At 39.0% G+C, this 22,400-nt stretch overlaps 1 protein-coding gene across 10 annotated transcripts in view; it reads right to left on the reverse strand.

Moving 5' to 3' along the window:
* The window catches only part of FOXP1 (forkhead box P1), a 705,387-nt gene that overhangs the window by 393,627 nt on the left and 289,360 nt on the right, over positions 1-22,400 (reverse strand). For 8 of the 10 annotated variants that reach the window (XM_042452066.1, XM_042452083.1, XM_042452065.1 and 5 more), the window contains one exon: positions 1,762-1,826. The gene's annotated coding sequence lies outside the window, so the exon portion shown is untranslated. Of the gene's footprint in view, positions 1-899; positions 1,042-1,761; positions 1,827-9,070; positions 9,258-22,400 lie in introns of those variants that run through there. The other 2 variants (XM_042452068.1, XM_042452069.1) reach the window with 2 other exon arrangements.

The raw sequence follows: 22,400 nt of genomic DNA on the forward strand, positions 1-22,400 counted from the left end.
GATTGAGTTTCTTTGTAGTCATTAGGACAGGATTGTTAAAGTCTTCTTAAAAATATCAAAATATACATCTAAAGCCAAATATACGTCTTTAAAAAGTATCCAAATATATGTCTAAAAACACCTTCACATGTATATGCATCCATGTCCAGGTGAGATCTCTGCCTTCTGGATATAACAATACTTGGGAGCAATGACAACAGGGCAGGCAAAGCCCCAGGGTGTGCATAGAGCTTATGGCTCTCTGGATTCAAACCACTGTTGAAAAAAGCCGCCATGATTCACAATAGGTATCATGAAATGTACTTTAGAGTTAAAGAAAAGAATGGTTGGGTACAGAATTGATGCTTGTTGTTATGGGAGTTAACTATTAATTCACATAGAATGTAAATATTTAAAAAACCACATGGCATATCTTCAGCTACAAATTCTAACAGACATTTCTAACCTTCTTAGCTGTATTAGTAGCCCCTTTTGGACCCCACAAGGAGAAAATGCCCATTATTGAGGCTCAGTCCAGATAAACCTGGCTAGAACAATCCTTTGGTTGTACTAAAGAATCTTCTTCCTCTTCTTCTTGAAATGGTTATTGTTATGCCATCAATGTACGACTTAATATAATGCAACTAAAGATGGATCAAAACTGCAGCCTCCCATGCAGCGTTAATTCCACGACTGAGACTTTAGAATGTGTTCCGAAATTAAATGACAAGAGGAAATCAAAATCATTAAACGACAAAGAGGGGAAAAATACTCCTAAACTTTATTAACTTCCATTTTAGTACAACCAAAGTCCAAGCTTTAGATAATGTGACATAATAAAGGACAACAAACTACTATTTCTGAACATGATCCTAAGTATATCAACCCACACTAAGTACCCTGATTTCAATCAGACTTACACTTGTAATAAGGAAGCTTTTGCCTGAATCTACGGTTCTATGTGGCTTTTCAGTGAATGTAAGTCCCATTCAATTCAGCGAGTTGTCTTTATTTAAGGACTTAACTCCACAAGTCCAACCCTTCTGTTCTACTGTCTTTCTCCTGAAACAGATCCACAAAATTGGACATGATCTAGTTATAAGTAACCGCATCAAAAACTTGAAAAGAAGCCAGATTATGAAGCAGAGGAAGTCTACACATGTAAATCTTATTTGATCAATCACTATCATATCTGGCAGACAACTTGATGCTAACTTCCACAAGAGTTCTTGGTGAGCATATAAGTACAGGATTGTGTTGTAAGGCTACAAATCTGAACACATTTGGCAAGGGATGAGTTCCTATGAACACCAAGGATTTTATTTGAAAATAAATAAGTACAGAATTCCACAGCACAAGAACTGTGATTTAACAACTCTCAGCACAATCTTCCATTTTGATGAAATCATGCTAGTGCTTCCAGATTTATAGTCTCATTGGGTTCATAAATTTGAGACACTTCAAAGCAGTGTCACTCAAAGTGGTGATCCCTAAACCAGCATCAGTATCCAAACTACTGGCTGCCAATTCTTGGAAAGTTTGAAAGAAAAAAATGTACAATTGCAGTCAATGGGCACAAATATATTGTCCCTAGCAAATTTGGAAAAAGTAACTACTGGTCCTTCACATTAGACGAGCCACTGTTTCACAGGATGCTATACAACTTTCAACATTGTAAGGGATGATCATGGACAAACAGCCAGCAAGGTATGATAATGAATGCATGTATTTGCTTTATTCCACATGGACATCAAGAACAAATATGTTTTTTTTTAAATTTACCTTTTTTGTGGCTTCTGTTAAGCAATCTTCAACTACAGCCAACCAAAAAGGTCAATCTTCTTACCCTGGAGACAAAATGAATACCACAGTGTGACTGGCTCATCAGAACTAAAAACAACATTGGAGATATTTTTACTGGCACCATATTAACAAGGGCAACTGTAAATAAAACAACACATGAATCCAATTGTGTTTAATGGTGAATGACTTTCACAGCAAGTTAATAAAAACAATCAAGTCACAGGACAGCCAGTTATCAGTACCATCCATTGTGAAGCTTGGTTCAACAAACAAAACATAAGTCTTTGGGCACAAAGAAAATTTCTAAAGATGAGACCCACTTTGTTCTCCAGCACAAACTTTCCTAATCTTGATGTCTATCCATTTATTTTGACTTTAAATAATATATTACTCAGAACCCTTTGTTCTCAGAGATTGGGTAGGTTTCAGTTTAACATTTATATTTATCTTTGTATTGATTGTAATTCTTTGAAGCGTACTTTTATTGCCAGTCTTTGTTGTTGTTGTTCTTTACACAAAAAGGATAATTCTAGATAAAATGATCTGAGTTTGTCAACAAAAATGATTGCTTTGTCCAGACATTCACCCAAATATGTACCCCACCCCAAGCACACACCAGATATATGTCTAGATGTGTTTTCAGGATATTCTTTTTTCAACTATACACTGAGCTGAGAAATAATTACTGATCCCATAAAAAATAAAATATTGATACGAATGAAGAAAATCCATGCTTTAACAATGTAAACAACGTTATGATTTCTAATATGTAAAGCACTGTGTAATCTTTAAGGAAAAAATAGCTTGTGAATTTCCTTTCTTGTAATCTGTTCATTTAAAAATTTATGACAGAAGCAGGGAAAATGTTTAATTTGCATTAACTTTGAATCAAACTACAGATTGAGTTTCTCTGTCTGAAATGCTTGGGACCAAAAGTGTTTTGGATTTAGTTTGTTTTCCAGATTCTAGAATATCTGCATGTACATAATAAGTTATCTTTGAGATGGGCACGAAGTCTAAACATGATATTAATTTAGGTTTCATATATACTTAATACACAAAGCCTGAAGGTAATTTTATAAATAATATTTTAATAATGTTGTGCATCAAACAAAATTTGTGCACACTGAAACATCAGAAGTCAAAGGTGTCACCATCTCAGCCACCATGTAGGCAATTTTAATTTTGGAGAATTTCAGGATTCCAGATAAAGACGACTCAACCTGTAGTAACAGCACTTAGACTGAATTCCATCCTCAAAGTGATGAGTACCCTGCTAAGGCTACAATCCTCTTGTCCTAAGGAGGCATGCTTTCAGCCACAGGAAAAATTGCACATCTTACTCCAAGACAGTTGTCAACGTTCCAGTCTCAACAGGGAAAAGCCAAATCCCAAAGCCCCAACCAGGCACCAAAGATGTTTCAGCAGCAGCTCCTTTCCATGTATGAGCAAATGAGCTCCCTGAGATCCCAAATGCACCCCCATGATGAAAAATTCAGGTGTGCCTCATAGCATGCCTACTTGCCCCCCTCTTACTGCTTTGATTAGGGGCATTTTTTCAGTAGGAGTAAAACCCAACACAGTGGAAAGAGAGAGAGAAAAGCACCTTCATTGATACATCCTTCTGATAAGACTTTGGATGGAACAGATTCCGACAGCAGCAGTCTGACAGGATTGCTCCCTAAATTGCTTATGTTCAATATACCAACTATACCAGATTTGATTACTTGTTGACCTTTTGATTAACAATACTAATTTCAGGAACAATCCAGTGAATGTTACAGATAATTAAAGTCAATGGAGCAGACAGGAGGTACAGTGGAGTCTCTTCCATTAGTAGATGTCATTCCTCTTCAGAGACTACTGAATGCAGCACTTATGGAATATCTCTTATTCCCATTTCAACATATCCACAGGGCATTGTTCAAGTCCTCTGCATTTAAATAACAACAACAAACCCCAATGCTAGCTTTTCAAGATGTGCTCCATCACAGTCTCCCTTCTTATAGTATAGTTTTCTTTGAGTAAGGACATTTTGAAATCAAGAAAAAATCAGACAAATAATCTATCTCTTATATAACATGATCCAGAAGAAGATTTTCTGAATGTATAGATTGCCTCTTTCTTTCTTTAGACAACTTGAAGAAGTGCATGTTTTTGTTTATGGTTTCCAAAGTTCAGCTGATACATAGCTACATATATATGTTTCTTAAACAGAACTGAAAGCACACTTCACTTTTGTTTCTGAAAACATTTTAAGAAGGGACTGGGTATCTATGGTCTGTGGGACTTCCTCATTTTGGCAGAAACCTTTTTTTTATCTCCAATCAGTTATTTTACAAAATAACTAAATAAACTCCAGAACTGAACTCTGAGAACCTGATTTCTGATTTGCAATCTGGAGGGTAATCCACTAAGGTTTATTTCTGAGTAAACATGCCATAACTGAGCTGTACTTTTTATGGTTTGTGGGGAAGGGTCCAAATTATTAGGAATTCCATCTGGACCCGCCACTTTTCTCTGGCCCCTTTCTGTGCCCTTAGTCCAAAGGGAGGTAACTTTGGAGGAATCGGGCCACATTTTTGCCACCACCATCTGTTGTGGGTTTCAGCAAACAAAGTCAAAATAAACGTATTTTTAAAAATACCAGCAAAATAAGGTTGTTATTATCACTGTCACCATCACCATCCCCTTTTCCCCAAAACTGAGTTTCAAATTTGCTTACAAGTTAAAATAAATGCAGTACAGTTAAAACATATGGAAGAACAATAGTAAAAAAGAAATAACCTACTAACAATAAAAATAATTTGAAACATAAAGTTAAAATGGAAAAAAAAATCCAAAGCAGTACAGTTAAAACATGTAAGTACTCTCTTTTAAAAGGCTTTAAAAAAAACCTTCAATTCTAACTGATTTTGGAATAAAAAAGGGGGACAGAAAAAATCCACTAGGAAGACATTTTGGGGATTTCAGGTGACACAGGTTAGGGTCCACAGACTGTACTTTTGTTATCACTTCCTTCCACTGCTGGAATATGGCCTCTGAGCCATTTCCCAAGTAGGAATGCAGACCTTAAATTTGCCATCGCTGTTGTTGTTGTTGTTGTGTGACTTCAAGTCATTTCCGACTTATAGCAACACTAAGGTAACAAAGGGTTTTCTTGGCAAGCTTTGTTCAGAAGGGATTTGCCGTTGCCTTAGGCTAAAAGAATGTGATTTGTCCAAGGTTACCCAATGGCCAACCAGAGATTTGAACCCTGATCTCCAGAGCACCAATCCAACATTCAAACCACTACACCATGCTGGCTCTTACTGGCATATTCTTAATACCTAGTTTCCTTCCAGAATACCTACATAATGTCACCAATCTCTGCTCCTTCAAATCCTTACAACCAACCTTTTCTATAAAGGCTATATGATGTATTTCTCAAGATTTAACTTTACTACAAATGAAGTCTTATTGATGTGTATTGGCCAGTATCCTTTTGCCATCAGAATGGGCATCACTGGTGGATCAGACAGAAAATGAAAGCACAAGCATCTATAAACCAGATTGCCAGTTCATTTGGAATCTCAATCAACGATCTGGGTTTTAAAATGAGGTTAGCATAGACTGACTTTGCCATAGTGCTTATTTTAATTTAAAGCCAACATGAGGCCCAGTTTGCAAGAAAAGCCGGGTTACAAACAAAATTAACAGCAACCACTACTACTGTTGTGTCAAAAGAAAAAGAAAAAAATAGACAAGGTGACAAAAAGGCATATAGATTCTGGTATGCCATAGCCATGCATTATAATGGATGCCCCCTGCATGAAAAAAATAAGCTACATAGGGTTAAAAATCCTTTCATTTTAGAAACAAGTTTGAGAGCTTGGTGCAAAAGCTTCAATAAAGAACACTTACTGAGTTCCAGGTTGCTTCCTTTTCAGTATCTCTTTATCCAAACTCTACAATAATGGGAGAGATTCCAATGTAGTTTGTGATGGGATTGCTATGGGTAGCTGATTATTGGCAAATTCATGAAGTACACATCTATTAATAGTTTTATTCATTGCACCTAAATTAGAAAACTTTGTGTTCTGGAGTGATATATGTCTGATTACAAGAACATGTCCCTGGCTAACTCCAGTAATTTAGGAGTGAACTGGGTGTCTAATGGTGAGATCCAAAGCTGCAGAACCAGAAGTCTCTTTGTGGCAAACAAACACTTCAATATTATTCAAATATAATTCTTAACACAGTAATCACGCTAAAATTCAAGATTATAAATATGCCACACATATTAAAAGATAAATTATTTCAAAGATGTACAGCATATAACAGAGCCAGATTCTCTTAACATTTATGAATCTTAAAAATTAAAAAGCCAGTTAAATTACATGAGAATAAGAAAAGGTTGATACTGTAGAACAGCATTTAAAAGTTGCACAAACTGGAAGTACAAACACAACAAATTGCATTAGGATCATTTCTCTTACTGATGTCTATGATAAAATTCCTCATGTCTTTCCCTTTTTTGTAGCTATTCTGAACATACTGCAAGTTAGCTAGGAGTGCATGTTTAAATTAAATAAAAATAACGGCAGAATGGTCACTCTGTATTTTTACTCCAAATTAATACACACTGTGTGGTAATGAAGCTTATTGCCTCTTAAATCTGTTTAGGATTGGAGCCTAATTAAGAATGCAATCCTAAATACACCAACTAGGGAGTTAAGTCCATTGCATACAGTAATTAATTTTTAACGTCTGCTTCAAGTATTATCAGTATAGTTAAGACACACATTAAAAATGTCTTCCTTACAATACAAATTTGAAATACCCTTAAGAGACATTTATCTTTTCCTAATGGACTAGTTATTTGCTTTGTGCAAATTAATATTAGCAAAACAGAGCTCATTTTTGCAGTATTCTTAAGAACACAAATAGGAGCATCAAACCTCTAAAATATCACATCAAATGATGCACATGCCATCTAAGGAAGCCAAGTGATCAAGTACCTTTATGCATTTTTGATCCTGTACTGTTCTACTAAACAATACCAACTTCCAGCATTTTGCAACTGTGTTCATTAGAATCTTTATCAAAAACACAAAAAACAAAAAACTGACCTTGCAAAATTAAAAGCAATACTATGGAAGATTCTATCTCTCTGCTCAGCAGCAGCTGTGCAACAGCCACTGAAGTTGCAAGGCTTTAAAGCAAAGGGCCAAAAGTATTTTATTTCCTATTGACACAACCAACACCTCAGTTTGAGCCTCTGAATGAAAATGACTTGTGAGGTACCTTTTGATATCTCTTTCAGCTGATGCATTTGCTGATGCATGCTGAAATGTGTTGTTAGGTTTTTTGCACATAAAAATTCTAACAGCGTCTCAAATTTGGACACAGTATACATTTGACTAGTCCACCAATGAGCCATTGCATAGTTATTTTGCAGCAAATGTCCCCGCCCTCCCTTCAAGCAGCTTTCGGGTTCCTGTGAACTTCAGTTTCACTCTCTCTTTTATGGCAGGCACCGAGAAATGTGCTGCACAGCTTTTCCGATTCCTTCACTTCTGTCAGGGAAAAGCATTCTTCCTTCCAGAATAGAAATAACACAAAAGTCTGACCATGTTGTGGAGGGGGGTGTGTCTGTGTGTGTGTGTAGCAATTCTCTGAGCTTACCTACCCTTGGCCATGGTCATGTAAAAATATTTTGGGGGTATCCTTTAACCACCTTTAAATATTGAAACAGTAAAAACAATATTTGCTGTAGTACCTTTGAGGCTCTAACAAAAGCTTTGTTTTAGCATTTACCACAGTGTGCAATAAGAGTTAATAATCAAATCTGTCCCAACCCCCACAAATCTTAAACAAAAAGATAAAAGAAATGCAAATAGCTATTGTCATGGAAAGTTAAAGTACCTGTCTGTATTTTTAAGTGAAAACTATTATCTCTATCAATCAAAATTTAAGAATACAATAGAGCTAATCACATAAGGTGCTTTGACTGAGGTGCTTTTTTTCCCTCATAAAGAAGGACTATAGAAGTAGCATAGTTACAATTAGATAAGCTATTTTGCAATGTTGCTTTTAAAAAAATTAAGCAGTCTTTTTGTTAATAAAATGCTTTTGGATTTGTGTGTTGATTTCCACTAAAAAGTCCCTGCACATTTTTAATAAGGTTGGTGAAATTTTATGCAGAGCCACACATTGCCAACATGTGGTAGAATAGCACACTCTTCTGTTTGAGAGGAGTTACTCAAATGAAGGAAATGGTTAATTGGTAACCTAAACTACTTCTGGCCCCTGTGTGCAATGTGCCTTTTTCCTCCCTCTCCCCAACACATAATACTTTGCCCCTCTGAGTACTGTAGTAAATTGCTAGATCCCCCCCCTTTTTTTCAAAAAAGAAATAAATGAAAAGATAATTCACCTCTTATTTGAGTTTCAAAAGGAAGCTGGGATTCTCTTGCAAACAGTATGGATCTCATGCAGACTTTGCTTGTATATATTCAGGCACTGTTTTTTTTTAATTTAAATTTTCATTAATTTTTTAAAAATTGTTTAAAAGTAAATTCAATGAGAAACTGAGGTGAGAAAGCTGATGAGAGAATGTACAGCAATAAACATGCCTGGATTAAAAGTAACAGTGAGATTTAAAATGCCTTTCATAGGCATTTACTCCTCAAACTCTTGGCTCTCGCTGAGATCCAACAAAACTGACATCTTCCCTCATTCTTCTCCTGCATTATCAGGTTTCCTTCACTATACTTCTATGACTCTCTGTATCATAGCTAACATCTCCAACTTGCTATTAATATCAATTTTCACATTTTGCAAGAAAAAGAATAAAAAAACTCCACATTATAATGCAAACATTTTTAGTGAGGAGCTTAGCTGAGTACACAGTGAAACCCAGGTACTTTCTATTGCTCCCTCCCCCAAAACAACAACAACAACAACAACAACACATAATGTGTGCTGAAAGCTCTAGAAAACAATTGTAGGTATTTTCTCCACTACAAACCAGAATGTCTAAATATGAAGAAGCAAGCTGAATCCATTCTGCATCACTGTTCCCAGAAGAGGCTGCTATTATGATTTAGTAGTGATCTGTACAAGGGAAAGCGGGACTCTACAGAAACACCTGGGTTAACAATTTTAATAGTTGTAAGAACTCCCTAGAACTGCCAGGTTCCCTAAAATGCCATCTCGAGAAAAGGTAATTCTTAATATTTAGAAACAGGAACAACAGTTAAAAAAAAAGAAGAAAGGATAATGACATTTAATAGCACTCACTTACCCATTAATGAAGAGGTGGAAAAAGCTTTGAGCTGTTGCAATAATTCCCAACCAAGAGAGGAAAAGTTGAGAGTTCTCAAAACACCACACCTTCTGCTTGTAACTATTCAGACTTTCTCTGCCTCCACCTTGGCTGCAGTGTAAGGAAGGACTGAAAGTATGTGGTCTAAACACAACAAAAGCCACTGCCTTACTCTAGATTAAATATGCAGGAAGAGGCCCCTTTGCATAAACACAAACACTCGGCAAATGAGTAACTGGCTCAAATCAAACGCCTGCTGTGCAAGTCTACCTGTCCTGATCTCTTCTCACAGGCTGCCACAGCCCGCTTCTTCTTCTTCTTCTTCTTCATAGGGATGGTGGCTGAAAGATCACACAGCTCCATGCAGCCCTCACACAAATAGCAGCAATAGCAACTAATAAATAGGAACAACCCTTAAGTACTAAATTGAGATTTGCCTTTTACAAAAGAAAACATTTTCTCACCCACACACCTTTCAAGGCAGAGAAAGACAAAGGAAAGAGACATGCAGGAAAGCACCAGTAGGAAGAAATACTTTCTTTAATTAAACCCCAAATTCATCGGAATTACAGGTTCTGATGCAGGCTCTAAGCATGCTCACTTAAAAGTAAATTCGTCTGCTACTGATAGAACTTATTTCCAGGAAAGATTTTTGTTCAGAATTAAGCTGCTAAAAAACAAAAGTGAGGAGGGGGAGCTTACAATTTACACCACTGAAGTCTGGAAATAAAGAAAAGCCGGGGTTTTATTCTTTCGTCTTTCAAACCCAGAAAGAAACCTGTCAGGATGATTGCCCAGTTATAATGGCATATAACATTCTTTTCTAAAACGTTTTATTTTTAAATATATATATTTTTTAAAAATCCAACATAAGCCAATAGACTTTTTATTAGCTTTCTGGGGAGATGAGGTTGGGGAAGGATTTAAAAACAGTAAAAGTAAACAAAAGTTAACAAACAAACCTAACAAGCTATGGTTCAGGTTCATTTGATCTGATATTTCTACATGGTACAGGCATAATTTACTCAAAGGTAAAATCATTTTAATGGAAGAAACCTATAAAATTTTGCATGGGTCCTACTATATTCTGTGGAGTGTATTCTGTGTTTAGCTTCCTGTTGAAATCAATGAGATCTAGAACTGCTTAACTTTGGCAGGATCATGTCACATGGGGCATATAAACCTCATTTAGGGCATATAAACCTCATTTGATAACTATAAGGAAAATCTGGCAGTCCATCAACAAAATCAGAACACAGCAGCAATATAGGTCTTTAAATGCTAGGGATTAAACTACACATTCTACCACTATTTTATGAAAAGTAATTCTATTTTCATGCTCACTTATCCCTTTCCACTCCTCAGACAGAATCTTTGGTTCAAATTTTATTTAACTCTGTAATCATTCACGACATGTAAGGTATAAAGTCAGCCCTCTGTATCCGCAGATACTTTATCCGTGGATTCAACCATCCACAGCTTGAAAATATTTTTTAAAAATATAAATTTTAAAAAGCCAACTTGGATTTTCACATTTTATATAAGTGGCACCCTTTGTCTAAACTATTCTATTTAATGGGATTTCTGCATCTGTGGGGGGTCCTGGAACCAGACCCCAGAGGATACCAAGGCCCTGCTGTACATCCAAAATATTTGGATGTTTATCATTGCTATAGCTTTTATTAATCTCAAATGTTATTTGTTTATTTATTTTTAAATAAATAAACAGTGTCTCCTGGTCAAGTCATTTTTTAGTAGTATGGTTTTAAAAGAAATTTTTGAAGGAACACCAGGGGCAGTCTAGTCCAGTGGATGAGGTCCAAACTAGTGTCGTTCAACTTATACATGCAGATTTTTCTGAATCAGCTTCTACAACAACAAGAGGTCCAAGCAGGACCACATGAGGTACAAGTGCTTGTATATGGAGGAGACAGCTTCTCCTCCTGTACTCAGGAACTACAAGCTTGAAGGACCCTTGGCAAGTAAATTCAAGGAAGGCATGAAAAAACAGCAGCTACACTTGCTTCACCCTTCATCAGGGATTAAGATTCAATCCATAATGCTATCAAATTTCATGCAACCAATTCCATTATAAATCCTATACCCCCCTCCCCCCAATAGAAATGGAGGCAAAGTGAGTTCTTTCTTTCTTTGGATAAGATCATATGTAAGTACATAGCTAGACGGACAGACATTTCAACACAGAGAGAGAGCACCATAAAAGGCATTGATAATATAAAGAGCTGCGTCATAAAACATAAAACTAGTTCCTGGGTCACCCAGGTACCCTGACATTTGATCCTGTCAAGATACATGATATAGGGGGAGGGGGGGAGAGCATTATCCCATGGCACTTAATTTGAAAATGGCACCTAAAGCCATTATGGTGGGAGTGAAGAACTGCATTTTCTGACCTGATAAGGAAGGCATACTTAACAGGATTTGTTTAAATCTCTTAAAAAGAGAATCCATAAGAAATGGCATCAACCTCCCCTATTCAGTATTTTTCCCCCATTCAAATGATCTTTGCACTAAGGTGTTAGATACTACACTCTGCACAGATAACTGTAATCTAACCTTGATGCAAATAAACCATAGAACAAAATGTAATCAGTATATCACTGTGTAAAAGCCTTTGTCCATCCCTATGGAGGTTCTAATGACTGTTTTGGCAGTTGTGGCTCGTAGTTATGCCTTCTTGCTCACATATATCTCATACTAGTTGAGCAAGCTAATGGAAATGCTGTTAGTGGAATCCAATATTAATGCTCTGTATCACGCAAAACTGGATGCGACTGAATGTATTATACAATTATAGGTGGTATCTAATTCCATAGCTAATAGATGCTGGATTCTAAATTAATATTTTAATAAGGCAACTGAAATAAATACTGCTGCTCAGGTAGAATATCACTGCATTCTGGATCTGCCACTCTCTCTTACTGCAAGCCTGTTCTCCATAGGACACTACTGTCAGGGGATGGGGGTGGAATTCTGTAGGCTGGATTCAAATGTCTGAGTGACACATCCTGATGCACCGAGTCAAAGATGTCATCTTCATGCAAGCTCCACTAGGTATATGCTTGAGAGGAAAATGAAGCACAAACGCACACACACACACACATGCACGCACACAAGTCCAGAGATTGGGGGAGGGGAGGGAGACCTCCAGAAAATAAACAGGGTGTATAGTTTCAAAGGCTACAGACACAGACATTTCATTGTTCAAGCCAATTATCAGTAGAAAATAATAACAACAGATGGATTCAGAGTCACTGACTTTTCATATGCACTTCATCTCTGCACAACAGATGATGAAATGCGAGAGCTATCTCAGAAAGGCAAAACATCTTTCAGTAAAAGAACTCTATACTCCAGATGGGGACCTTCTAAGGCAGCTGATTATCTTCCTATAATGTTTTTAAGATAAGACTTACTAAAACATTTCAAGAAATTAACCAGATATGATGGGCATAATGGCATCATTGTTTAGGAGGAGGGGGAAACTTCAGAATTGTGGTTGAAAATAGTGAGACACATTTCTAGAAGGTTAGAAATGTGCATTTCCTGTTTCCACATCAAGTACTCTTCGCTCCAGATAAAGGCCTGATCCCATCTTTCATAAACTGGCATAAACCAGAATGGGGACTTTGCCAGTGGGACCAGGCCCAAAATTGGAATGTCTGCTTCTGGCAGAGGAGTAATTCATTCCCCGGCACATACAGATTCACTTATACTCTTTGGGTGGGGAAACCACAAAAAAGATCTGCTATAAGAAATCACACTCTTCACCATTTTGTGTGAAGAAATTAGGTCTGATCTGTAATTAAGCATGACTACCCATGACAAATCAAGAAGTTCAGGTAAGCATTTGAATAAACATGTATGATAACTGATCTATAATATCATGAAGTGCAAACAGTAAATTCTGGTAATGTAAATGCATAATCTGATAACAGATAATTAGATAATCTGAACCTTTCTGTGAGCACCCACTGAACTTCTAATCCATTAAAACTGATGTCCCTGCATATGACATGGCTTTAAACTAGTGGTAATGTGAGTAACAAGAATAAGCGTGAAACATTGGGTTATCCTTGTGTGTAAAACCATCTCATATCACTAGAATTTGTAATAGGGTCTACTTTAAGTAGAAATAAAGCTGGGCTGACCTCCTTTTTCTCCTGATACATTATCCTTTTTCTCAATGTCACATCAGAAAAAAGTTTTGAAATGTGATTTATTAATAATCTTGCTGTAAAGAAAGAATTGCCTTGTGTGAACATCACTGGATGCACCTAAAGGAGCCCCCTAAATTGTGGCCATTAACCACCATATCTCACTAGAGAGTACTAAAAAGGGTGTATGTTAGTCTCTGGAGATCAATTTATATCTTGAAAATGGGAGTAATAGTGTGCAACAGCAGTTTTTAAAAAGTCTCTTGCATATTCAAAGACTTTATGTGACCCATGTATGAATTATTAACAGTACCAAATACAACACCCTTTATCGTGATTAGTGAATAAGGTAAAACATACTGATACATACTAAATCATATATGCTATATATTCACTATCACTTCTGTTCTCTGGGAAATGAAGCATTATACAGTGCAGCTTTGCCTTACGCGGGGATCCATTTGGGACCCACCCACCCCCACGTAAGGCAAATACCGCGTAAACTCGAGCCCATTCAATCGAATGGGGCTTGTGTTTGCGGTGGCACAGTGTGCATGTGCCATGGGTACACAGGCCATTTCCTGTATTGCAGCGCAGCATCCACGTAAAATGGAAGCTGCATATGGAGTGGGCGCACTGTATAGTTTTACACGAACAATGCAACTGTTGTTATGTCAGTTGATAACCCCCTACCAATATGCACCATAAAATGTATCATTATGAAGCCATCCTATTCCACCACTTTCCCACACTATTGAAATCACAGAAATGAAGTATTTTAGATAACTTAGGGGCGAAGCAGACTGCCCCTTTCTGGCACCTTCCGGGTAGCTTGGGAGTGCAGCGTTCACAGGCCACACACTCCCAAGCCACTCGGCTGTTTACATGAAAACAGCTTCATGATGCTCTGGCGGCATGGAATTTCCACACTTCATGCGCCGGAATGTCATGAAGCCAGCTTCTGGATGCAGTGTAGGTGAAAAAGCTGGCTTTTTGCTTCTCCTTTTTCAGCCAGCTTCAAGGTGGATTGGGGCCGCGGTGTGTGGTTGCTGGGGCCCCAATCTGGCTTCAAGCTGCCCCTTCTGCCGGTCTATTTCATCCCTTGGAAAGGATATACACCAATTTTAAAGACTAACACTAAGAATCAAACTACACATTGGTTAATTACATAGTTCTGAGCTCCCCTTTTGTTTATTTGCTCCAACATTCCTGCAGCCTAAATTCAGATTTAGACCACTTTGTGAGATGGGGTTACTTTTTTCAAAAACTGCTTTAAAAGGAAGTGGCTGTTAAGGACAAAATGTAACCATATTTCCCCATATGTGATGGCCCCAACCTGGACTGGAGGCCCACTTAATTTCTTTTGAGTCCATAATAGTAAATAAAGGAGGAATTATATGTTATGTGATTAATATAATTAGTATTTCATTATGACCCAGGAAGCCTCCTTTTAACCGTCCATCAAGAAGCCAAGCCCTTCCTCCAGTCCATCTGCCTTGGTCCAGGCCTTGGAGGTGGAGAAGATCTGCTGGGCCTGATCCTATTCCCCACCACCACTCCCTTCTCCTTTTGTGTCGTGTCTTTTAGATTGTAAGCCTGAGGGCAGGGAACCGTCTGACTAAAAAATTTATGTAGAGAGCTGTGTAAATTTACAGCGCTTTATAAATAAAGGTTAATAATAATAATTAGTTCACACACACACGCACACTCACACATACAAATTAATATGATGCACTACACCCCTTTAACAACGCTTCCAAAGAACAAGAACATTTCCAGCAAGGATGATCTTCAAAGGAAAAAGAATAACAGTTATCTAAGCATCTAAGAAATTATTCCAAGAATAAAATTCTACTAAGATTTCTACTAGGATTTCACAATTTTTGGTAGCACATTTCCTGCACACAGAATATTCCCACAGTATGTTTCCATAAGAAAATCCATAACATACACAGAATTTGCCAAAGGCAGAATTCTACAATTCCTTCAGTCAGCAAAATTGTAAAACATAACTATCACACTTATCTCATGCTTTTTCAATAATTCTCCAAATGTATCCTGATCTATTTAACTAGTTCACAACAATGACACTCAACCAGATAAATGTGTTTCTTGACAGACACAACATTAACAGGCACCCTCCTACCACAATAAACTTCTGTATAACGGTAAATAAGGAGAATATTTCTGCCTCTGGGGTTATCAGTTTTTCCCCCCTTACTTATTCACACTTATATGTGTGAAACCACAAAAAAGAAACTGTGGTATAAATACTCATATTAATACCCTATGTGTAGTGCAGTACACCAGACAAACCTTTGGTTTATTCTTTCTCTAGTATTGTGTCACACATAATGAAAACAACAGAAACTTGATGACAGATCTACATTTGATGCTGTTTTGCTTTCAGAGATGAAATGTGGCAGAAAAATGCTCAGAAAACTATCTATCTGATATGTAATCCAGCAAAACTGAAGTACTTGAAATTATTCCAGTGAGCAAAATGGATTTAAACCCAAGTGAACTACATTAATATAAACTAAATTGGTTTCAACCCAGTCCTCTGGAATGAGGGTGAGGGTGGATTATTTTGTAAACATCCTTCACTACTTCCATTGTGAATTTGAAGCTTTATACCACCACAGCATTAGAAATGCATCTCAACTTTCCTTACAAAGTATAAGATCTTGGGTCAAGGAGCTTGACCATTCCTGCAAATCCACAACATGCTCTTCCCTTCCTCCAAACTAGAGGCAGTGAAAGGCATTTTGTTACTGTTGTTGTTAACTGCCCTCGAGTCACCACTGACTCATAGTGACCCTGTGGATGAGCCATCTCCATGCCGCCCTACAGGGACGTAGCTAGGATTTTAGGAAGGGGGGGGGCCCGAACTAAGTGCCACCATTATAATGGGGCTTGAGTGCGGCGGCGCAGCAGCACACACCATTCATTTTTCTAATGGAAGGGGGGGTCCGTCCCCCCAGCCCCCCCCCCCCCCGGCTACATCCCTGCGCCCTATTCTCCACTACTCTGCTCAGGTCCTGAAAATTCAGATCTGTGACCTCCCTCATTGAAGTCATCCACCTAGTTTGTGGTCTTCCTCTTTTTCTACTTTCCTCCACCTTTCCTAGCATTGTTGCCTTTTCTAATGAGTTATGCCTTCTTGTGATGTGGCCCAAGTACAATAGCCTCAGTTTAATAAATAATAAAATAAAATATTTATTTATAGCCCGCCTTTCCGTAGATCAAGGCAGGTTACAACAATAACAGTTACAGAGTAAAAACACAATACACAGTAACAGCAATTATACATTAAAATCACAATAGCAATATCCAACTAGCATAAGATGTTTACAACGAAGATAATAACGGTGAGGGGGAGGAAGGAGGCTACAAAGGGAGAAAGTTAGGGGAAAGCAGTTTGGAACAGGAAGGTTTTTAATTCCTTCCTGAACCGCTCAAGAGAGGTGGCCGAGCGGAGCTCACTGGGAAGCGCGTTCCAGAGCAAAGGAGCCGAGATGAAATAGGCTCTACGCGATGTTGTGGCGTATTTAGAATCTGGGACTGTCAACAAATGCTTCCCAGCCGATCTGAGTGTGCGGGGCGGATTATATGGGGAGAGGCGGTTCTCCAAGTACCCTGGGCCCAAGCCATTTAGGGCTTTATAGGTGATGACCAACACCTTGTATTGCGCTCGGAAGCGAATGGGCAGCCAATGGAGATCTTTTAATACCGGTGTTATATGGATGGCCCTGGAAGATCCAGTGACCACTCTAGCTGCCATATTCTGAATCAACTGTAGCTTCCGGGTATGGTTCAAGGGTTGCCACATGTAGAGCGCATTACAGAAATCCAAAGGAGAGGTTACCAGAGCGTGTACCACCGTTTCAAGGTCCCTCCGGCCCAGGAAGGGTCGCAACTGGCGTATCAACCGAAGTTGAAAACAGGTGCTCCTGACCGTCACATCCACCCAAGATGTAAGGTGGAGCGATGAGTCCAGGAGCACCCCCAGACTGCGAACAGAGTCCTTCAAGGGGAGCGTGACCCCGTTCAGGACAGGTGGACAAACCTCCACTCCCGGACCGGGGGAACCTATCACGAGCACTTCCGTTTTCTCTGGATTCAGTCTGAGTCTGTTTTCCCTCATCCATCCAGTTTGAACATCTTGGGCCCCATTCTCATTATCCCTTTTGCCCTGGATAGATCTGGGCAGATCTAGTAATCCCCATACCGAATCTCTCCGAAAATAAGTTCCCACTACCTTTACCACAGTCAAACTTCCCCGGTGCAATTTACCCCACTGATGTTCACATTTCATAAAAGTAGCAATTTAAGATGGATCCTCCCTGTTGTCAGTCAAATGATTTGCATATTCACTTCCGCTGTTGTCAATGGTGATGTGTCATGTATCTGACCAGCCATTCGACAACGGCATGGGTGCTTTCCCCTCTCCTTTAAAAAAAAAATAGCGGAAACGTTCACATAGTCTGTCAATGTGTCAAATTTATTTTAAAAAAAAAAACACCAGCCCCAGTGGCATCCCAGCAAAAAGTGACACGGGGAAAATTGGAAGTTTATCCCAGGGTTAGGGTCAATGCAGATGTGATGGTAGGAAGCCTGTCCAGAATGCTCCTAGGCCCTGCTCTGCCTCCTCCTCCTCCTCCCTCCAGCTGAGAGAGTGTGACTTGCCCAGAAAGTGTACTTTGAACCTGTGCGGCGCTCTGTTTCCTCCTTCTCCTCCTCCTCCTTCTTCTCCTGCCGGCTTTCTTTCTTACTCAGGCCTGAGGCCTCCTTGCTCTAGTTGTAGTAATCCCAGGCAATAAAATCAAGCCCTGAGAATATTCTTATAATGATAAGACGGAATGTGCAGGTGGTGTAGACATCTCTGACAAGATGTATTTAATATAAACCTCCAAATGCAATATTTATTTATTTGTTTGTTATTTTTAATTCAAATGCTTACTTTCTTTAGAAGCTGAACAGCTCATGGTGACAACATATTAAAAGATGTCTTCCTAAGTCCCTTACACACATTAGGTCGCTTGCCTGAAGACTAAAAATGAGGCAAGATTATTCAAGTTCTGTCCCTAGTATTCCTGTCCATGTCTATTCAGTACACAAGTTTCTTTTGTTTAGGAAAAATGTGTAGGACCTTCTACTTGCCTTCACTTGAATGTATGTAGGAAATAGCTCATGTGATTGGGAACTGTGATTTTTTTTTTAAGCAAATGCAAGTTAGGCCCTGTACACACTGGCCATTAAGGCTGGCATGGGGGTGGAGTTGAGGCATAGTGTTTCACAATGCACGCCTGACTCTGCCCCCCAGGGAGCCTTGCACCACATGACGAGTGGCATCATGGTGCTCACCCAGTGCTACGTCCATATGACGCAACGCTGAGGGAGTGCTGTATAGCCGCGACAACGCGACTATGGTACCCTTTCAAGGGTGCAAAAAGGAGCTACGACATGAGGTTGCCGCAGCCCCAATCTAGTTAGGAAAGGGGCAGCGGCACGCCGTCCCTTAGGGGCTGTATGTACAACCTCTTACAATCTCTCTAGACTAGCCAGAACAATGTTGGGAAATTGTGATCAGTGTGTGTAGGCTTGCATATAAACTCAGGTCCCCACTCCAATTTAAGATCTCATATCAGCAGATTGACTGCCTGAGTAGTACTTTAAACCAGGGCTTCCCAACCTGTGCTCTGAGGAGCCCTTAGGAAGGAAAAATAACTTTTTTTATTCAATGTATAATACATGGAGAAATCCCAAAGCTGCAAGTGGAGTTCAGTAAAGGCAGAGGCACTAGGGACCACATAGCAAACATGGGATGGCTAACAGTGTCATTCATTAGCACTCCAAGGAATTCATAGACTACAGCAAAATCTTTGATGCATAGATCATGAAAAGCTATGGATGGCTGTTAAGGTCGTGGGAGTGCATTTGATATTCCTGATCAGAAATCTATACTTAGGACAAGATGCCAATTGACAAGAAGTTAAGGCAAGGCTGCATTCTATCACCTCATCTGTTCAGTGTTTATGCAGAAAATATTATAAGAAGAGCAGGTTTAGACTCAGAAGAAGGAGGAGTGATGATAAGAGGAAGGAATGTCAACAATCTAAAATATGCAGATGACACCATACTATTAGCAGAAAACATCACAGACTTGGAAAAATTTCTAAGGAAGGCCAAAGATAAAAATGTGATGGTAGGCCTAATGATGAACATAAAGAAAACAAATATGACCACAGAAGAAATACAAAAGGATAGCTATGAAAAAATGAGACAAGATAATAAAGATTAAAAATATACAACTGAGCATTAAAGTTAGAATTGTCCAAGCCATTGTATTCCCCATCATCAAGTATGGATGTGAAAGCTGGACAGTGAAGAAGGATGATATGAAGAAAATCAGCTAATTTCAGATATAGTGCTGGAGAAGAGTGCTAAGGATACCAGGGACAGCGAAAAAGACAAACAAATGGGTCCTTGAACAGATCAAGCCTGAAATCTTCTTGGACATCAAGATGATGTAACTGAGGTTGCTGTACTTTTGCCACATCAAGAGAAGGTACAATTCATTAGAATAGACAATAGTGCTAGGAAAGGTAGAGTGTAGCAGAAAAAGAGGAAGATTGCACACCAGACGGATGGACTCAATCCAGGAGGTGGGGTGACCCATGCCTGAATCTGCAGGATCTAAGCAGAGCAGTGTCTTGGAGACTTCTCATCCACAGAGTTGCTAAGTTGGGGTCGACTCAAGGGCAGTTAACAACAACCATCATGAGAAAATTCAAATGACCTCCTCCATGCCATGCCTAGCAAATATACAGCAGCAGGTGAACAAGGATTTCACTTCCAACCTCTCTGGGACTATCTCAACAAATTCTTCTTTCCTTGGTAAAACTCTGCTGGATGACAGAATGGCAGAAACAAAATAAAATTCATCCCCCCATGGTCATGCAACAAGCATGACAAAACGTCATGTTCATGCCGTGACCATTACCAACTTCACTCCAGCCTATATTATTACCTGTAGGTCTTTTGTAAAATAGCAGCATTAGGGATTGTGCATCACCTGAGTGGTGCTTGAGAACAATTGTGTCTATGGCTCTTTACAGACCGCCCAAAAGGGGCGGTCTCGCGCCGCTGCCGGTTACAGCGCGGAGGAGTCGCAGGAGCCAAACCGCACAACTCCTCCGTGCTGCAAAGAAGAAGCGCCAAAATGGCGCTTCTCTTTGCGTTGCAGTTATGATGCCACGAGGCAGCATCATATGTGATGTGCGACATGCGGACGCAGCGCATCTGCTACGTAAAGATGGCGCCCCCCATGTGGAACGGGCACCACCATTTTGTACGGACTGGGTCCGTATTAGGGTTAGGGGCATCCAGATACGGACCCAGTCTGTACTTTATGCCCGTTTGTAACGGGCCTATAAGTCCTTTCAATTTCATACTGAGACTAGAATCACCACACCTATCAAATGTAAAATTATGTGTTCAGGAATTGCCTTTATTCCTTATGTCTCTAGTAGCGAACAATTTTAATCAGTCTTCCACCTCTTTGGGGAGGGTCAGCTGTCATCAGTCCAATATAGTCAGCCCTCCATATCTATGGATTCCACCATCCATGCCTTGAAAATATTCGAAACAAATATTCCAAAAAGCGAACCGTGATTTTGTCATTTTATATAAGAGACACCATTTTACTACACTGTATATAATGGGACTTAAGCATCCATGGATTTTGGTATTCATGGGGGGTCCTGGAACCAAGCCCCAGAAGATGCCAAATGCTCTCTCCCTCTTGTCTGGAGAGAACTTTCTTCAGAGTGAAACAGCTTCAACTAAAAATGGCATCTACCATAATTAATTTACTCTGTCCTTTGTCTGGTATATGAAGGGTAGTACTTAACAGTTCCACATGTACACCAAACATTTTTATCCATGCATTTCCTACTGTAGACTCTACTATTTCCTAAAAAAATATTTCTGGTTTTCCAAGGCTCCCAAATGCAGCACACAGAGTTATAGCCCAAAAGAAGAAAAAAGATATTTTTCAGTACATTTCATTTACACACTGAAAATATTGGCCCTGAGCATGAAACTAAAGAGAAATTAGCAGGTGCTATAGGTATTACAAGTGGGGGCCCAAATATTATTATATTATTTATTTTATTTATTTCAAGGATTTATATCCCACCTTTCTCACAAGGGAATTCAATACCCTAAAGACACCAGATCCTGTCTGATCTTGAAGTTAAGCAGCCCTAGTTAATATTTGGATGGGAGACCACCAACAAATACCAGCAGCTGTAGGCCATTGGTCCCCAAACTGTGCTCTTTAAGCGAGAATCCCAAACTATTGGTCAACATGGCTGAGGCTTCTGGGTGCTGAAGTCCAAAATCTCTTAAAGGGCACAGTTTGGGGACCACTGCTGTAGGCCATATTTCACAGGAAGGAAGTGGCAAAACCACCACTGAATATTCCTTGCCTAAGAAAACCCTATGAAATTCATGGGGTTGCCATATGTCAACAGGCAACATGAAAGCACATACATAAATAAACACACACACACACACACAGAGTAATACATAGATTCAGCAACAAAAGATAGACTTCTTTACATGATCAAGCACAGTGCATACACTTAGAAGACTTCTCTGCTTTGGATTTAATTGTGGTTATCTGTAGGACACACACAGTAAGGCTAGCCAATGGACAGAAGTTTCCACTAGCTCCTTAAATTTGTTTTGGTGTCTGACCACAGCTTGGCAAGCATTAAACACAGGTGCTGGTTAAAACCATTGGTGAATACAGTTGGAGCCAGAGAGACGGTAAAGATATAGAAATTCTAGCAGAAAGGGCTTCAGTATACACCATATGCTGTTGAAATGGATTTTTCAGACCTGTTTTGTTTCCTGTATTTTTCCGAATGTGACGTCAACTAAAAATAAAACACTTCTCAAAGGTGAAACATTTTAATTCATTATGTCATGTTCAACTGCTGATTATTCCAGAGATCCCTAGATAAGTATAGATCTCATTCTGCCTTAAATGGTAGAAGAAACCAGTAAGAAGATTAAGTAAAAGAATTAAAAATAAAACCTGTTATTCATAAAAGAGTAAA

The sequence above is a fragment of the Sceloporus undulatus genome, chromosome 2, assembly GCF_019175285.1.
Source record: "Sceloporus undulatus isolate JIND9_A2432 ecotype Alabama chromosome 2, SceUnd_v1.1, whole genome shotgun sequence".
Taxonomy (NCBI): domain Eukaryota; kingdom Metazoa; phylum Chordata; class Lepidosauria; order Squamata; family Phrynosomatidae; genus Sceloporus; species Sceloporus undulatus.